Raw genomic sequence first — 17,959 nt, 5'->3', positions numbered from 1 at the left:
AGCCTAAGCCTTCAAGGGCTCCTATGTTGGCAAATAGTTAATGAGACAAGGGGTTGCTACTAGGATTCCCTTACCGAATCCCACCTCAATGCCCCATTCGGTGCTAAGTCAATCCCATGGAATAGTTTAATACTTCAAAATATTCATAGCATATAACTTGAGAATTCAAACATCATATTCGGTAGAATAGCTCATTAAAACATTTGGTAATTCAAATATGCAAGAATTGTCCTTATTGCATAAAGAATCCATTATTCATATCATTTCATCATTCTTTCATTTCATAAGACTCCCTTTTGATCATAGATATTGCTTTCATAAACATTCATTTGGAATCAAGACTTTCAAGTCCAACTTTATTGAAAATATAGTAAAACTAGGTGGGTTCAAATTACTTCAACTTGCAAACATGTATGTAAATAAATATACATAAATACTTAGAAATCCATTAATTAAAAATTATGCTTTAAACAACCCACTATGAATTTCAAGAACCTTTAAATAGATAAATAGAGGAATTACTTGCAAACCATCAATTCATACATATGAAATTATGTTGCATCTAAGTATACCAATAATAATTAGTTTAACCATGATTCATACTATTAAGTAAAAATAAAAATTACCATAAGAAAATATTACTTGAAATCAAGAGACTTAATTGAAAGAGTTTTTGGACTACATGGGTGGAAGAACCCATGGATAAACACCACATAACTTAAAGTAGAGCTTAAAGAAAATAAATATAATTTATCATATAATCAAAATAATTTAGACATGAGAGTGGAAGGAATACTCTCATTGAAGTCTTACATACCTGGAATCCAAAGCTTTAGTCAGAACCGAAAGACTTAATGAACACTCTTGAGTCCTAGCTTTTCTCCTCGCCGGAATATTTTGTGTACTACTCGGAGTATATGAATCACCGGAATAGTATTTCTTCTACTAAAAACTAAAACTATATTTGAGAATATGTAAATAAGTGTATAAAGAGAAGATTTGCTTGAAAAAGTTTGATGAATAAAATGAGGAAATAAGGTGGGTATTTATAGGTGGAAAGAAGGACCTAACAATAAATAAAATAATTATAAAAAAAATCTAAAAATTTAATAAAAAATTATGATGTCATGGATGATGTTAATTGGAGGACAATTTATGTCATTAGTGATGTCAAATGTATCTAGATCTTTCCATGGTAAGTGAAATGAGTTATTTTTGACAGAATACTCCTTTTCGTAGCTGCATTTGAACAAGATAAATTCATTATTACGATTTTGTGTCTTCATAAGAATTGTAGATATAGAAGTCTAGTTTCCTGTCGTTCAAGAATCAACCAATTTGGAGTATCCTACACTGAGATATGAATTTTCTTCTATAAATATTCTATTTCGTCACAGCACACTCTCTTACAATAATTAATTTATTTGGCCTACTTAACCTCCGAAACATAAATTATGGTCTTCACCAAAGTTGTAGGTAATTATCTTGTGGTTAATCAGAAATTTGAACATCGTATAAAATGTTATGACCAAAATACAGAGGTTGTATCATTTTTAGGCGAGAAATAAAATATCGTATACAATGTTTTTAGGGGATGTTACACATGAACAGGATGAGAACATGGCAAAAATGATGACTCAACTTTAGTTTCTCTCCAAACATATTATGGGTAGAGGTTATAAAGTGGTGAATGTAATACATACAAATATTGGATTAAACCCAGGAGTTGTCAAGTTCGATCCTATGTATAATGAAGAAGTGAAATTCCTATCAAATCAACTGGGGGTTCTCGACTAACCTATCAAAAAAACTTTCGTATGGAGGATAGGTTTGCTAGAATCTTTAATAAGGTTGAAGGGTCGGATAAGGTGTTGATGGAGATAAAGGTTGATTTCTCTTCCTTAAACCAAATAGTCACTTCACATTCGGTTTCAATTAAGCAATTCGAAGCTTAAATGGGTTAGATATCAGCCCATCTCAACCCATGGCCAAAAGGAGGTCTCCCAAGAGATATTGTTGCTAATCCTACGAATGAAAATGCATAATGCATGACTATTTTTCGAAGAAGTGGCAAAATTGTCGATGAGGAAGTCCCAACAAATGGGGAGACAGGTTCAGCCAAAGGGAAGATTAGGGTATTCGAAAGATATGAACTAGCCGAAGAGCTTAATAATGATCAATTCGATGAAGTGAAAGTTTCAAAAATGGAGATTCGTTCTGGTGTGTCTCAAAAGTCTAATGTGGGTGTTGTCCCATTTATGGTTTCTAAAATGCCACTTCCAAAAGTAAAACCTCCTTTCCCTCAATGTTTGAAAAAAAAAGATTAGGATATCAAGTTTTAAAAGATGCTCTAGGTTTTCAAGACTCTTTCCATTAATTTGCTTTTGATCAAAGAACTATTAGAGATGCCCGGGTATGTCAAGTTTATGAAGGATCATGTGACAAAAAACCCATAATATGGACCTCAAAACTATGAAAGTGACTCATAGCTATAGTGCAATTATATCAAGCAATATTATGGTGAAGAAATATGATCTAGGGGCGTTTACAACTCCATTTACTATAGCATTATACGACTTCGCTAATGCACTTTGTGATCTAGTTGCATGCATAAATTTGATGCCCTATGCCATTTTCAAACAACTCGGGTTGGGTGAACCCAAGCCAATTACTCTGCAGTTGTTCATGGCTAACCGAACAATCAAGCATCCCATTGATGTTCTCTGTGATATCTTTGTAAAGGTTGATAAATACATCTTTCTAGTGTTTTTCATTATTTTTGATTGTAAAATTGATGCAGAGGTGGCCAATATTCTATCTAGACCTCTCTTGGCTATCAGAAGGGCTTTGGTTGATGTTAAAAGTGCTGAGCTGAAATTTCGGATCAATGGCGAGGAAGTCACTTTTAATGTTTATAAGTTCATGAAATAACCTAGTGATCTTCATGTTATATCTGTAATTGATGTGTGGACGATGCAGTGGCACGTTTCCAAGAACTGTACAATGTTGGGGAGTCATTAGCGGCGGTATTGCTGAATAATAATGGGGAAGAAATTTCCAACTATGACAAAGTGATGGCAACACTTATGGGTATTGGTTCCTACCCGAAAAATCCTATACGGTTAGAGATTGATTTGAAAAATAGTGATTCACCACCCGCCAAGTCGTTTATAAATGAACTGCCCAAGCTTGAACTTAAGGTACTTCCGTCTTATGTTAAATATGTGTTTTGGGGGGGGGCAATGCTACATTGCCCATTATAATAGCTTATGATTTAGTTTAGGAGCAAGTGAATGCTCTTGTGAGCATGTTAAGGTAATTCATCAAAGATATCGGGTCGATAATTATTGACATTGTAAGCATTTATCCCGGTGTGTGTACACATAAGATCTTGCTGACTAGTGATATCAAGCCTAGAATTGAACACCAAAGGAGGTTAAACCCTCCAATGCAAGAAGTGGTGAAGAAATAAATAATCAAGTAGCTTGATGTGGGTGTTGTTTATCCCATTCCTGATAGAAAATGGGTGACCCTGGTGCAATGCATTCCTAAGATGAGTGGCATAAGTCTCGTGCCTAATGAAAAGAATAAGATTGTATCAATGCATTCGGTGAGCGATTGGAGGGTATGCATGGATTACTGCACACTGAATCCTTGCACAGAAAAAGACAACTTCCCTATGTCTTTCATGGACCAAATATTGGATCTTCTTACGGGACGGGGTTGGTACTGCTTTTTGGATGGATACTCCGGGTACAATCCAATTTCTATTTGTCTCGAGGATCAAGAGAAAACTACTTTCATGTGCCCATATGGTACTTTTTCTTTTAAATGCTCCCACAGTGTTTTGAAGATGTATGCTCTCTATTTGTGCAAACATGGTAAAAGAAACAATGGAAGTCTTTATGTATGATTTCTCAGTGGTGGGGGCTACATTTGATGCATGTATTGAACATCTTAGTCAAGTGTTAAAAAGATATGATTTTTCTTCTACAAATATTCCATTTCATCATAGTACCATATCTTACAAACATTAATTTATTTGACCTACTTACCCTCCGAAGCATAAGATATAGTCTTCACAAAAGTTTTAGGTAATGAAGTTGCAATTATTTAAAAATTTGAATCACCTAATTTGGAATATTCTATGATAAGTTATGCCCAAATTACAAAAGTTATATCATTTTCATCGAGAATTGGAACACCATATACAATGTTTTAGGAGGTGTTATAGGACCGGAGCCCTGTATCAAGAAGGATAAAGACCCAATAATCAAGAGAACCATGAACCATATTATAAATGGTTTTATAATTCATACTCAAAATAGACAACTTCCTTACTTAAGACGAAATAAAAATCCATAATCAAGATGGAAATGGTTTCGAATCAAGAGGCATGCCAATAGTAACAAAGTCACTACCACAACAAGGACAACGTCCACAAGAATGTGAAGTGATCGATCAATCTTTACAAGTGGGCAAGTTAATCAAGTGTCTTTCAAGTTCCAAGATACCAGCACAAAAATACAAAGTAACAAGAAATAACCAACGTACCAAGATAGGATTTCAAATATATCAGCATATAATAAGAGTACAAGTATAAGTTTATACACAAACCTCGGCCTTTTATTATAAAACAGTCCCACACGACTTCAAGAGTTCAAATCGTAGACCAACCAATGTCTCAAGCAACTCAACTTTTACATGAGTATAAACAACCATAAATATATAATTAAATACCCTCTTTAATTTTCAGCATCTCCATAATATTGATATAAAATAATATTTATCATCAAAAGTAAGCCTAGAATGTGTGAATAGGACTATGCTACCAAAATAGTAAATCTAGTCAGTCAAGTACCTCATCTCATAACTAAATTTTGAAAATGTAAACAACAAAATTGGACTTTATGTCCTTCATGAAAGTTTTAGATATATGTTTTAAGTTTGAAAAAAACTAGAGTCACCGCAAAATACAGTTTGTACAAATCTATTTAATCAAAATACTAACAGTTGTATATGTGGAATTTTTAAATCAAGAATCTGGACAGAACTTGTCCTATGTTGCATCCTATTTGTCGACTCAATAACAACTGAAGTAGGCTCAATTATAAACATAATAGTTGTAGGTATGTGTGTTATCTTTCCAAAACATATTTATTTACTAAAATCAAAGCTCTATAAAATAAGACATGCTAAAAGTACAAATAGCTACATAGTTTCAAAATGGATTTTAACACTTACCAAGATGTATTGTATATCTTGAGTTCCAGCAAAAAGAAATTGGTTGTTCTTGTGATTTTTGTGATTTAAACGATTTTGACTAGGTTATAAATTATCCTTAGCTTTAGAAAGTCTTTCTTTTGAGGTAGGAGTGATATACCTTTAACATTATAATATAGCAAAGCTGCCCAAAAGTAAAGGTGTCTGCCCAATTTTTTTTTAAAAGACTAATCACACCTTGCTTACCATTTTTAGAAGGATATGTTTGTATATATAATGCCATGGACATTTACTAAACTACCCTAAGACAATTCTTCATAATATCATCATGATATAATAACACCAAGTTTTTCTGACGTAACAAAATTCGAGTCAAGAAATCGTGAAGTAGGAGTTGATCCTATCCTCAAGAAATATTCACTTGAAATGCGAATATTAGCTTAATCAATTAGGGGTGTTAGATGGATTGCACGTGGTCAGCCTACAAGTAGGCTACGGTTTTCCTCAATTTTGACTGAGCATGTTTAGGCACTTGTATACTGAATTGTATGAGCTTGGAGGGGCTTGGGTGTCGATCATACTAGATTACTAGAATTCATGTCCTGGGTGTGATTTTGGGAAAAGTTTTGGAAGGATAAAGCATGACTCCTGTTATTGTGTATTCACTTTAAAAGTTTCGTGCATATATCTTGGATACAAAGGTAGTGGTTCATATCGATCATTTAGTGATCCTTTATTTGATGGAAAAGAAAGATGCAAAACCTCTGTTGATTCATTGGGTATTATTGTTGCAAGAATTTGACTTTGAAGTCAAGGATCATAAGGGATGTGAAAATTAGGTGGCTGGCCATTTATCAAGACTTTAATCAGACGTGGTTGTGTCCGGAGAAAAAGAGATTGAGGAAATTTTTCAATATGAAGCGATAATAGGGATATCTCATAGTTCACACCTATGGTATTCGGATTTTGCTAATGATGTAGCTTGTCGGATTATCTCAGATGGTTTAAATTTTCAACAACAAAAAAGGTTTTTTGTGATGCAAAGAAATACTATTGGAATAAACCTTATTTTTTTAGAGAATGTGCTAGTCATATGATCCGGAGATGTGTTCCAGAGGTGGAAGTTGAAGGAATCCTTAGGGCTTGTCATTAATCAACAGTCGGTGGTCACCAAGATGCCTATGTGTTTATGAGAAAGTTTGATCAGTGTCGAAGGCAAGAAGGTGTGTCTAGATAATATGAGTTACCTCTCAATCTAATTTTGGAGGTTGAGTTGTTTGATGTGTGGGGAATAGATGTTATGGGCCCTTTTGTAAGCTTGTAAAGGAACAAGTATATTCTCGTTGCGGTTGATTATGTGTCAAAGTAGGTAGAGGCGATCGCCTTACCTAACAATGAGGGCCAAAGCATGGTTCAATTTCTCAAGAGATACATTTTCATAAGATTTGGCACCCCACATGCTATCATTAGTGATGGGGGGTCTCACTTTTGCAACCACATGTTTGCCTCCTTATTAAGAAATTATGGTATCTTTCACAGAGTTGCCACAGCCTACCATCTGCAAATGAGTGGGAAAGTTGAAGTGTCTAATAATGAGATCAAGGCAATCTTGGCAAAGACGGTGAAAACCAATAGGTCGGATTGGTCCCAAAAGTTGGAGGTTGCCTTGTGGGCCTACCAAAGTACTTTTAATATGCCAATTAGAATGTCACCATACCAATTGGTATTTGGAAAAGCATGTCACTTTCTAGTGGAATAGGAACATAAAGCTCTGTGGGCTTTGAAAAGCATGTAGCTAAATTGGGAATCGACATCCAAAGGTTGTGTTGACCAACTCTATGCCTTTAAGGAGTTCCTACTTTGAGCTTATGAGAGTTCAGCTATCTAAAAAGAAAGGATAAAGAAATGGCATGATGCCCACATCTTGAAATAAGATTTTAGAGTAGGTGATTTTGTATTGCTTTACAACTCTCGTCTCCGACTTTTTCCCAGAAAAATAAGATATAAATGGTTGGTCATTTTAGAGTGCATTATGTGTTTGAGAATGGAGCCATTGATGTTTAACTAATGAGGGTCCAAATTTCAAATTTAACGGGCAATGCTTAAAATTGTACTTTGGTGAAGGCCCAAGTCTAGGAAAGATTGATGTGGTGTATTTGGATAATGCTTGAATGCGTCTCCATGTCGTGCCACAATGTTAACTAAGGCACCTATTGGGAGGCAACCCAAGTTTTAGTGTTTTTGAATAAATGTGTGTTCATTGTGTAGGTTGAATTCGGAACCCATGGAAGTGCATGAGTGGGCGAGTCAAGGAAACATTCGGAGAGCCACCGAAGATGAGTGGCGAGCCCGTTGGAGACTGCCTTGTGGGCATCTGGGTGGGTAAATTACCCTTGGAATCTCTAGAAAATTTAGTGAGTCTAAGTCATAGTTGGCGAACTACCAAAGTACAAAAGCGAGCCCTCATGCGATTATCCTCAGGACTTTCGGAGGACCTCAAATATCCTAAATTGTCATGACCCAACCCCGTAGGCCGTGAATGGGGTCCGACCTGGACCCCCGTGTACCTAGCTATCAACCGTGGTCAAATTGAACTATAAATAAAATAATATCATGTAACAGAGCCCCACTGAGCGATAACATTTTCATAAACCTGTAGCCCTTTTCATTTGTATCACAACATGATAGAGCATGCAAACCGACAAGGCTGCCATAATATAATAACACATATCATATATCATGTAGACTTAGCTTAATCAAACTGATATACACAACCCACATATACGTGTCTGCAGACCTCTAAAAATATAAATGACAATATATGGCAGGATAGGGCCCCCGCCGTACCCCCGAATAGACAAAGCAATTTTATACATCACTGGACAGTATCAAAAACTAGGACCTAATATAATGGAGCCTCTTCCAACTGAGCTGTATGGAATCCTAAGCTGACGGACTCCCAAAACTTGTATCTGTACCTGTGGGCATGAATGCAGCCCCTCGAGAAAGGGGATCAGTACGACATATGTACTGAGTATGTAAAACGTAACATAGTACAACTGGAGGTATATCCATAATAGAGAAGCAGGGGAACCAATTATCAAATCAGAAATATGTACCAGTACTTTGTGAATCAAAAAAACATGCATGCTCAAATTTTCAATATAGCCGGCCCCATTAGGGTTCCGATGAATCATATATGTAGTATTAGTATCAGGCCTTAGGCCATCGTCACCTTATTACAACACATCATATATTATTAGTATCAGGCCCCAGGCCATCGCCACCTTATTACAACACATCATATATTATTAGTATCAGGCCCCAGGCCATCGTCACCTTATTACAACACATCATATATATACATACGGATGTCGTCCCTCTAGTAAGAGACTCGGTGAATAATGAAGTGAATTGCACGAATCTGACAATGGGCTGGAGACTTAGAGAAGAAGTATTACAGTATACACGAGTAGAGTAGTGAGAAACAAAACACAGTTTAAATCATTATTTGAGACTCAATGAAGTCATCAAGTGAACCATCACCTAGGGATCAGGGCAGAAGGTATTTGACGGATACTCTCTAACTATCACTAAGGACTATGTAAAATGGAGTTTTTGGAAATCTTAGACATATACCAATATGAAATATCTTATAGCAGTCCGAGCATTGGTTATCTCAAAGTCTTTTTTTTACATACAAGAGCTTAGTCGAATCAATTATTATATAGTCATATAGAAGACTCGAAGATAGCAGCTTACTACTTTAAAGTTTAATAATTCAAAAGTAAGTGAGGGTCCTGAAGTCATATTCAAAACCTGGGAATGGAATTACCCCCAAAGCTCATATCATATCTTGCTTACATCTAAGACATGCCAAAAGAGAAAAGATAGGCTTTACATACCTCTACCAAAAATATACCAAGAGAAGCTTCACATACCTCTCGTGAGTTACTCTTTATCCCATTCGCTTCATCGTCCTTTGAACCTATTTAACATGAAAGTAATACGAATATCAACCACTCTTAGCTTTCCAGCATCTTAGGTTTCACCTTAGCATTGCTGGAATATATTTCCTTGTCCGTCTCTTCGACTAGTTCTTTAATTAGGTAAGGCATTAACGAAAATTGGGCAGCACCTCCCCTATAATGTGCCCTATCCAAATTTCCAATCACACCAACATTACACAATACAAACCCCAAACAACTCACTCAAAACTATCAAAATGTGAATTCTGGACAGCTTACTATTTTACCTTGTCACTTTATTTCGAAGGGGTAATTGAGGGAAACAGGATTTATGTCCTTAATGAAAGTTATATAAATGTGTCTTAGGGTCAAATATAATTTAGAATCACCCCTACATCAATTATGTACAAAATGATATGCCCAAAACACCAATAGCAGTCCGTGTAAGATTTTCAAAACTAAAATCTGGGCAGTACCTCCTCTATACTTCATTACCCTTTTTTGAGAAGCTAAAATAAAAAATGGATTTTAAAGGCTATATAAAAGTTATATACCTATGAAATACCTTTACAAAACATATTGAATCACCCGAAATGAAGCTGTACACAAGAAGTTATACCAATATTACTAACAATTGTCCATTCCAAAAACGTGTTTGTTAACTAGTTTTTAACGTTTTTCCTCTTTGTTCTTTCAACTTTCTCTCAAGTTCCAAGCTAAAGAAATAATTCTGTAGACATCATAATATACATATATACACCTCCACGTGATTGAGGAACACCATATATAATTAATTCACGGAGGAAAATTAGAAAATTTACCTTTAATCTTCCAAACCCATGGCTACCTTTCTCTCACGTTTCTCTCTTATTTTGGTTTCTGGAGTTTCAGCTCCAAATGGAATAAGAATGACTTAATAGTCATCCAAATACACATATATACCCCTCTTTAGAAGGTGCCATGTGGCAGCCCCTTAGGGGTGACACGTGGCAGCCCCTTAGGACGCCACCTAGGCTCATGCGGCCTATCACACGCCACCATGTGGCAGCGGGGTCCACCCCCTAAGCAGGTAGGTGAGTCACCTGCTTGCTTGAGGTGGTTGCTTGTCACCTGCTTACTTGTCACCTGCTTGCTTCACTTTCGTAAGTTCGAAAACTAGTTTTTGCTCCCTCTCGTAGGCTCGTCACCTCACCTTATTTTAAGAGCCTATATAATCCGTGCTACACAGGTTTTGTATGTCCTCTAGTTGCTCAAGTATATAAGACTTTTACATTAATATCTTACATAGGTAAATCGAGTCCTAAGACTCATTACTTGGCCTCCAATTCCTTCCGGATTTGTACAACTCTATTTCCAACCTTCCCTACTATAGGGTATCATATTTTCCCTTCCTTAGAGTCCTTTGATAGTGTCGTAGATTATCCGACTCACATGCTAACTTCTAAGGAACTTTAAGAGACATTCTGAGTTTAAAAGTGTGGGGTATAACATAAATATTCTAGAACTTTTAGCGAGATGGAGCACAAGTTGGTAATCTGCCAAAGTGTATCGATGAGTTTCATTAATCTCGCCGACACACTTTACTAATACCTAAATGCTTTCTTACCTTCAACAAGCATAGGACAGCATGGGCGATTCACCTTTCTCTTCTGCGGCATTAAGACATACTCGCCGAATGGAATGGCCACATAGAATTAAAGGATCTTCTTTCATTTAAATGCCTATCCCTTCAAATTTCTCTCCTTCATCTTCCTACAATATTTACCTCCTCTATTTCCCCTACTTTCAATTCCTTTCTTCCATCTTATTCTCATTCTCATATTTATCTGTGTGGATTGTTCTCGCGCTCTCATCCATTTTTATCTTTTATCAACTCTAAGTTTCATAGGTTTGCTCTTTGATTTTATGTTCTACGTTTCTTATATTAATTGGGTAATTCTTTTAATAGACTATGTGTTCTTGACCTTTCATTGATTGAGAATGATTCTGGAGTCTGATAGCCTTTTTACTAAGGTGCTTGTTAGAATCTTTAACTAGTTGATTGCTTGTTTGTCATGGCTTGTATTTGCATCTTTGTCCTGAGTTAAAAGTGTGGGTCCTTGATTAAAAATTCTAGTGCGTTATGTAGGTCTGATAATTTATAGAGGGTGAAGTCTGAGTAACACTGGACTAATGAATTCCTAATTTTGCCCGATGATAGATGGGTGATGTCATTCTTAAGGGGAAATTTTGTCGAATTGTGCTGAGTTGGTTAGTCTTGAGGGAATTCTGAGTACCTATGTCTTTGGGTAACAAGGGGGTTTCTTTAATTTTTTGCATATTGGATATAAGATGTGTGAAATGCCTATGGAGGGAGGGTAACTACTTTGAAATTCGGGACATTGTTGTTTGTGGTTTTTTTTGCGAGATCATGCGTGCTTGTTGAGTTATTTGGTGATTCACCAAGGTTTGAGATCGCTCTCCCTTTTGTCTCTTTGTTGCTAGTTCTTCCTGAACAATTTAGCAAGCTACTGATGGCTCATCGAGGCACCTCATCGACTCTCCCTTCTATGTATCTACTCGTCTTTATCCTCTTTGCTATGAGGTTTTCACCAAATTATTTCTGTTAATTTTTAGGAGCACAGTCCTGCTCGCTGAAATAGTTCAGCCTCTCACCTAAGTGAACTCCACCGCAGCCAATGTCCTTCTATTAGACCTCCTAAGTTTTACAGGCTCGACTGTGACTTCCTTTCACCACTCAGTGACTCGCTATTTACTTTGGTTATCTTCAACCCTTCTACATTTCTTTACTTAAGACATTTACACTTTTACTTAGTTTTGTACTAACCTAACACTAAGTTTTCTCTTATGGTATATGTTTAGTGTGTAGGCATTGCAAGAGACAAGCACCCTATGTGTCGTTCAATAGATGAGTCTTGACTTTGCAAGAAGGCGAGAGGTATTTATATAGTGGAACCATTCGAACCCTGCAGAGTGTTACATCACACCCTTTTTAAACTTGGAATGTCTCATAAGTTCCTTGGACGTTATCATGTGACATGGATACGCTAAGACACTATCAAACGACTCTAAGGAAGGGAGAATGTGATACCCTATAGTAGAGAATGTTGGGGATGAATTCATAAGATTCCGAAAGGAATTGGAGGCCAAGTAATGAGTCGTAGGACTCGATTTACCTACGTAAGCTACTAACTTGGAAGTCTTACATACTTAAGCTAATGGAGTATGTACCAAGCTTGCGTAGCATGGATTACATAGGCTCTTAAAATAAGACGAGATTACGAACCCACGAGGGAGAAGAAAAAAGTGACACATGGCAGCCAATGGAGGAGTGCCACATGGAAGCACCTCAAATAAGCAGGTGACCCACCTGCTTGGGGGAGGTAGGTCCCACTGCCACGTGGCAGCCCCTAATTAGTTGCATAGATATGGTGGCCCAATCATGGCTGGACACATGTTACCCTAGGGGGATGACACGCGTCATCCCCATAGCCACCCTATATATATGTGTATTGTGACTAAGTATCTCATTCTTAGCCAAAAATTCAGCGAAGAACAAGAAAAGAAAAATGTAGAGAGGAAGAGAAAGAAGGGAGCCATGGTTTCTAAGAAATTAAGGTAAGTTCTTCATTTTTCTTCCGTGAATTAATTATCTACGGTGTTCCCTAAGCACATGGAGGTATATATATGTATTTTACGATGTCTATTGAAATAATTTTTCAGCTTGGAACTTGAGAGGAAGTTGAAAGAACAAAGAGGGAAAATGTTAAAAACTAGTTAACAAACCCATTTTTGGAGGGGATAGTTGTTAGTAATATTGGTATGACTTCTCGTTTATAGCTTCGTTTTGGGTGATTCAATAATTTTTCGGAAGGTATTTCATAGGTCTATAACTTTCATTTATACTTTCAAATCTAGTTTTGCTTTTAGCTTCTCGAAAAAGGGTGATGAAGTGTAGCAGAGGTACTGCCCAGATTTTGGTTTTGGAAATCTTACACGAATTGTTGTTGGTGTTTTGGGAATAGCTTTTTGTACAAAATTGATGTAGGGGTGATTCGAAATTTTATTTGACCCTAAGACACATGTCTATAACTTTCATGAAGGACGTAAATCCAGTTTCCCTCCATTACCCCTTCGGAATGAAGCGACAAGGTAAAAAAGTACGCTATCCAGAATTCACATTTTGATAGTTTTTAGCGAGTTGTTGCTGCAGGGGTGTAATGTATTGTTGCAGGGACTAAATGCACTCTAAAAGGGATGTGGATGCTGCTGGTTGCAGCCACACGACCCCTCATTGCGTATAATGAAAGGCATTATAAAATAAAGGCTAGACGCCCTATTGTGATATCGTATTTTTAAATAAGTCGTTTGGAGTTTATGTTGTATATTGTTGGTGTCGATTACTTAAACATATGCTGCAGGTTGTTGTTGTTGGTTGGCTGTAGGTCTTAGGGACCTAATTGGAAATTTGGATAGGGCACATAGGGGAGGTGCTGCCCAATTTTCGTTAATGCCTTAACAAACTAAAGAACTAGTCGAGGAAACGACTAAGGAAATAAATTCCATTAATACTAAGGTGTAACCTAAGATGCTGGAAAGCTAAGAGTAGTTCATATTCGTATTACTTTTATATTGAATAGGTTCAGAGGACGACGAGACGAGCAGGATAAAGAGTAACTCCCAAGAGGTATGTGAAGCTTCTCTTGGTATGTATTTGGTATAGGTATGTAAAGCCTATCTTTTCTCTTTTGGCATGTCTTAGATGTAAACAGGATATGATATGAGCTTTGGGCGTAATTCCATTCCCAGGTTCTGAGATAATCAATGCTCGGAGTGCTATAAGATATTTCACATTGGCATACATCTAAGATTTCTAAAAACTCGCTTTTACATAGTCCTTAGTGACAGTTAGAGAGTATACGTCAGATACCTTCTGCCCTGATCCCCAGGTAATGGTTCACTTGATGACTTCATTGAGTCTCAGATAATTATTTAAACTGTTTTTTGTTTCTCACTACTCTACTCATGTATACTGTAACACTTCTTTCATTGAGTCCCAAGACGGGTCCGTTATCATGTACAACTCACTACAATGTCTACCGAGCCCTTCACTAGAGGGTCGGGTACGTATGTATATATATATATGATGATGATGTGTTATAATAAGGTGACGATGGTGCGGGGCCTTATATTGATACTACATATATGATTCACCGGTCCCTGAAAGGGCCAACTATAATGTATAATTTGAGCATGCATGCTTTTATGACTCACAGAGTACAGGTACAGGTTTCCTATTTCCATAGTTTATCCCCTATTTCTCTACTTCAGATATGCTTCCAGTTGTATTATATTATGTTTTACATACTTAGTACATATGTCGTACTGACCCCCTTTCTTCGGGGGGCTGTGTTTCATGCCCGCAGGTACAGGTACGGGTTTAAGGAGTCCGTCATCTTAGGATTCCGCTTAGCTCAGCTGGAAGAGGCTCTATTGTATCGGAGCCTAGTTTTGGCACTAGCCATTAATGTATATCATCATTTTATTTATTTAGGGGTATGGCGGGGGCCTTGTCCCGCCATATGTTATCATTATTATTTTTAGAGGTATGCAGACACGTATATATGGGTTGTGTATGTCAGTTTGATTCAGCTGGGTCTACCTGATATATGATATATGTGATTATGTTATGGTAGCCTTGTCGGCTTGCGTTCCCTGCCATGTTGTGATACAAACAAAAAGGGCTATAGGTTTATGAAATTGTTATCGCCCAGTAGGGCTCTATTATATGATAGTGTCTGATTTACGATTCAATGTGTCTATATCTAATAGATACATATACAGGGGGTCCAGGTCGGACTCCACTCGCGGCCTATGGGGTTGGGTCGTGACAGAAGTAGTATCAGAGCAGTTCGTCCTTTGATTGTTTGCAGACCATGTCTAGTAAAGTCTTGGCTATCGATGTGTTGTGTGCCACATCTATAAACAGGAAGCTATAGGACATTTAGGATGTTACCTTTCTTCTACATCTGAGATCGTGCTTTAGATCCGAGTCATTGGAAAATTCCTTATACTTACCTTTGATCTTAATAGAAGGACGACACCAACAGAAGCAGGTAATTGACGACATGGAAAGTTACGAAACATGCAGGTAAGTAAAGTAAAGCAACAGAAGATATCCGTCGGGTAAGGTATTGAAATATAAAGTTGAAACATGAAAGAAAAGCAGATAGGAAGTGCAACAGATGCAGTTTGAAGTTGGACATATGAGGTAAGTCCAGTATTTTTATGTTAGTATTGACATTGAAAGCCCTGTGTTGCTGTGATATGAGACGATATGGAAAGCCCTGTGTGGTTGTAATATGACATGAATATATATATATATATATATATATATATATATATATATGTATGTGTGTGTGTGTGTGTGTGTGTGTGTGTGTTGGCCCTGTAAGGCATTATTGGCATTTTCTGCGTGCAGGTTATGGGATAGTAAGAAGTATAGAGGAAACTCTGCCGAATTTTTCCCAGAATGGGGAAAAAGAAATGAAGCATAGAATTTTGAGATGTTTGAGAAATTGATGCCAAGTACCCCTACTGTGTTAAACTAAAGTTGTAAGAGGTATCCTTCAGGTTGCCGATAAGGGGCACCCTTTTCACTTGAAGAATTTTATTTCGAAAGAACAAAAGCTTATTTAAGTAGTAAAGTTCAGACTACGGTATCTCCAGCCGTATTTGTACTGTAGGAATATAAACAGAGGGCTCAAGATGAAGGATAAGATGTCCCGTGTATGAGTTTCACTCTTTTTGAAAAAAATACCAAGACCTCAACTCCTAATTGTAAATTAGATGAGTTGTTCATAAGTCGAGGATAAACTCAGAAGGAGACCAGGTAGGTCAAGTATTAAAAGAAGTACTGTGATGTTTAAGAGGTTCTGATTTCTTCCAACAATGGTTGGAAAATAATTTACGATAACAGTTTATAATTTGCCAGTGTATAATTGGGGAAAGAACTTCTAACAGAAGCACCTCAAAGAGATGTCAGGAACTGAACGCGAATACGAATTAAAAGGGGGATATGTAAGTATGAATTGAACAGTGTGATACGAGTATGCAGGGATAAAGTGAAACCACTAGTAAGACACACTTAGTATGTGTTTACTAAGTTAAAAGCCTGCGTTGAGCACGCAGTAAGAGTATGGAGCTTAAGATATAAAGAAATGACGCGTGTACACAACGTCGCCCTAAAAATAGTGGAACCCTTAAGGGAAGAGGACAACAAACTTAAGGAATAATTGGTGTAACCTATATTCACCCCAAGGAACAAAGGATATAGGTTGGGGTAAAGCTACTATTCCAAAAGAACCTTGAACAGTTATCGTCGGAATACTAGCACTGCCTAATTGAGATTGGAATGACTACAAGTACTAGTTAAATTTTGATGAAGATAAGTAGAAGGTGGCCTTGGACAAGTTGTTCCATGAGCCCCACTACTCAAGTACTGATTAATAAAGGAGATGTTGCACTATGTATGGTAAAGTTCTCATCACTTCGTGATTTAGCCAAGGCTCCGTATGTGAATAGTCTGATTATAAAATATAAAGATAGACAGAGACATGATACAGTGCCAAATAGATTAGAGAAAGAGATTGGGCGAAATTGAGACTGGACAAAGAGACATAGAGCAAGGTACAAGTAGATGAAAGTATGAGTACCCTCTAAAGAGGGGAAGTTAATGAGGAAATGGCAAAGGTAGGAGGAGGCAACTGATATAGCAATCTATGTGAGATAGGCGTCTAAACTTCAATAAGATATCTTGCCGAACTAAGTTAGAAAGGTCTAGAAGCTACCAATAATTGGATGGAAGCCAGAATGCTACATAAGGCAGTGATAAGAAGTTTGTGACGAGACCCTGAACAACATAACACTAGAAGGCGGCTGCGTATAATAACAAAAGAGTGTAACCATGAAAGGATGTCAATCAACTTGAGAGATATTACGAAGGATAATGACAGCATGCTAGACCAAAAGCTAAAATATTAGTTATAGAGTTAGTCGCAAATGATGTTGCGATAGATAAATAACCAAAGAAAAAGGAATAGAAAGCCTCCTATGGTAGAAAATGAGGAGAACACAAAGTGAGTAGAGGATAGTGGAGCTAAAGTCTACGTCGATACTGGATGCAAGATAACAGACGAAAGGAAAGGGCAAAACATAAAGACTCGCGAGACAACGCTAAGGTAAATCTGGAGCTAAGTTGAGTGACCTACACATTATGGCAGGGATTACAATGAAGTGCAACACGAAGACTTCCCAGGAAGGTCACCCATCCCAGTATTACTCTCACCCCAGCATGCTTAACTTCGAAATTCTGATGGAACTTAATGCGTTAGTGCTGGTATGATCATGCGAGATTGAAGAATCTGAACTAGTAACAGAGAAACGAGATCAGATTATGTACCCAGAGTGTTATAAGATACGCTAAGGAAATTATAACAAGGGCTTAAGCAAAACAAGAAGGATTAGCTAACTGACGACGCACTCAAATGCCACAGCTCTTCAACATAGAACCAGTTAATAAGAGGAAAACCACAGAATGACTATATGGGCCAGTAGGCGAGGGAATTTTGACACCACTTGGAAGCCAACTCTGAGGGCAAAATAGTAAAACCCAAAAGGTAAGGGTACCAGCTGATGTAATTTACGAATGACAGGAAGCAATACCCAAGGTCAAAAATTCCACAATATGACTAGGACTACAAGATTCA

The sequence above is a fragment of the Solanum dulcamara genome, chromosome 12 (genome assembly GCF_947179165.1).
Source record: "Solanum dulcamara chromosome 12, daSolDulc1.2, whole genome shotgun sequence".
In the NCBI taxonomy this organism is placed as follows: Eukaryota; Viridiplantae; Streptophyta; class Magnoliopsida; order Solanales; family Solanaceae; genus Solanum; species Solanum dulcamara.
This window is presented reverse-complemented; position numbering follows the sequence as displayed.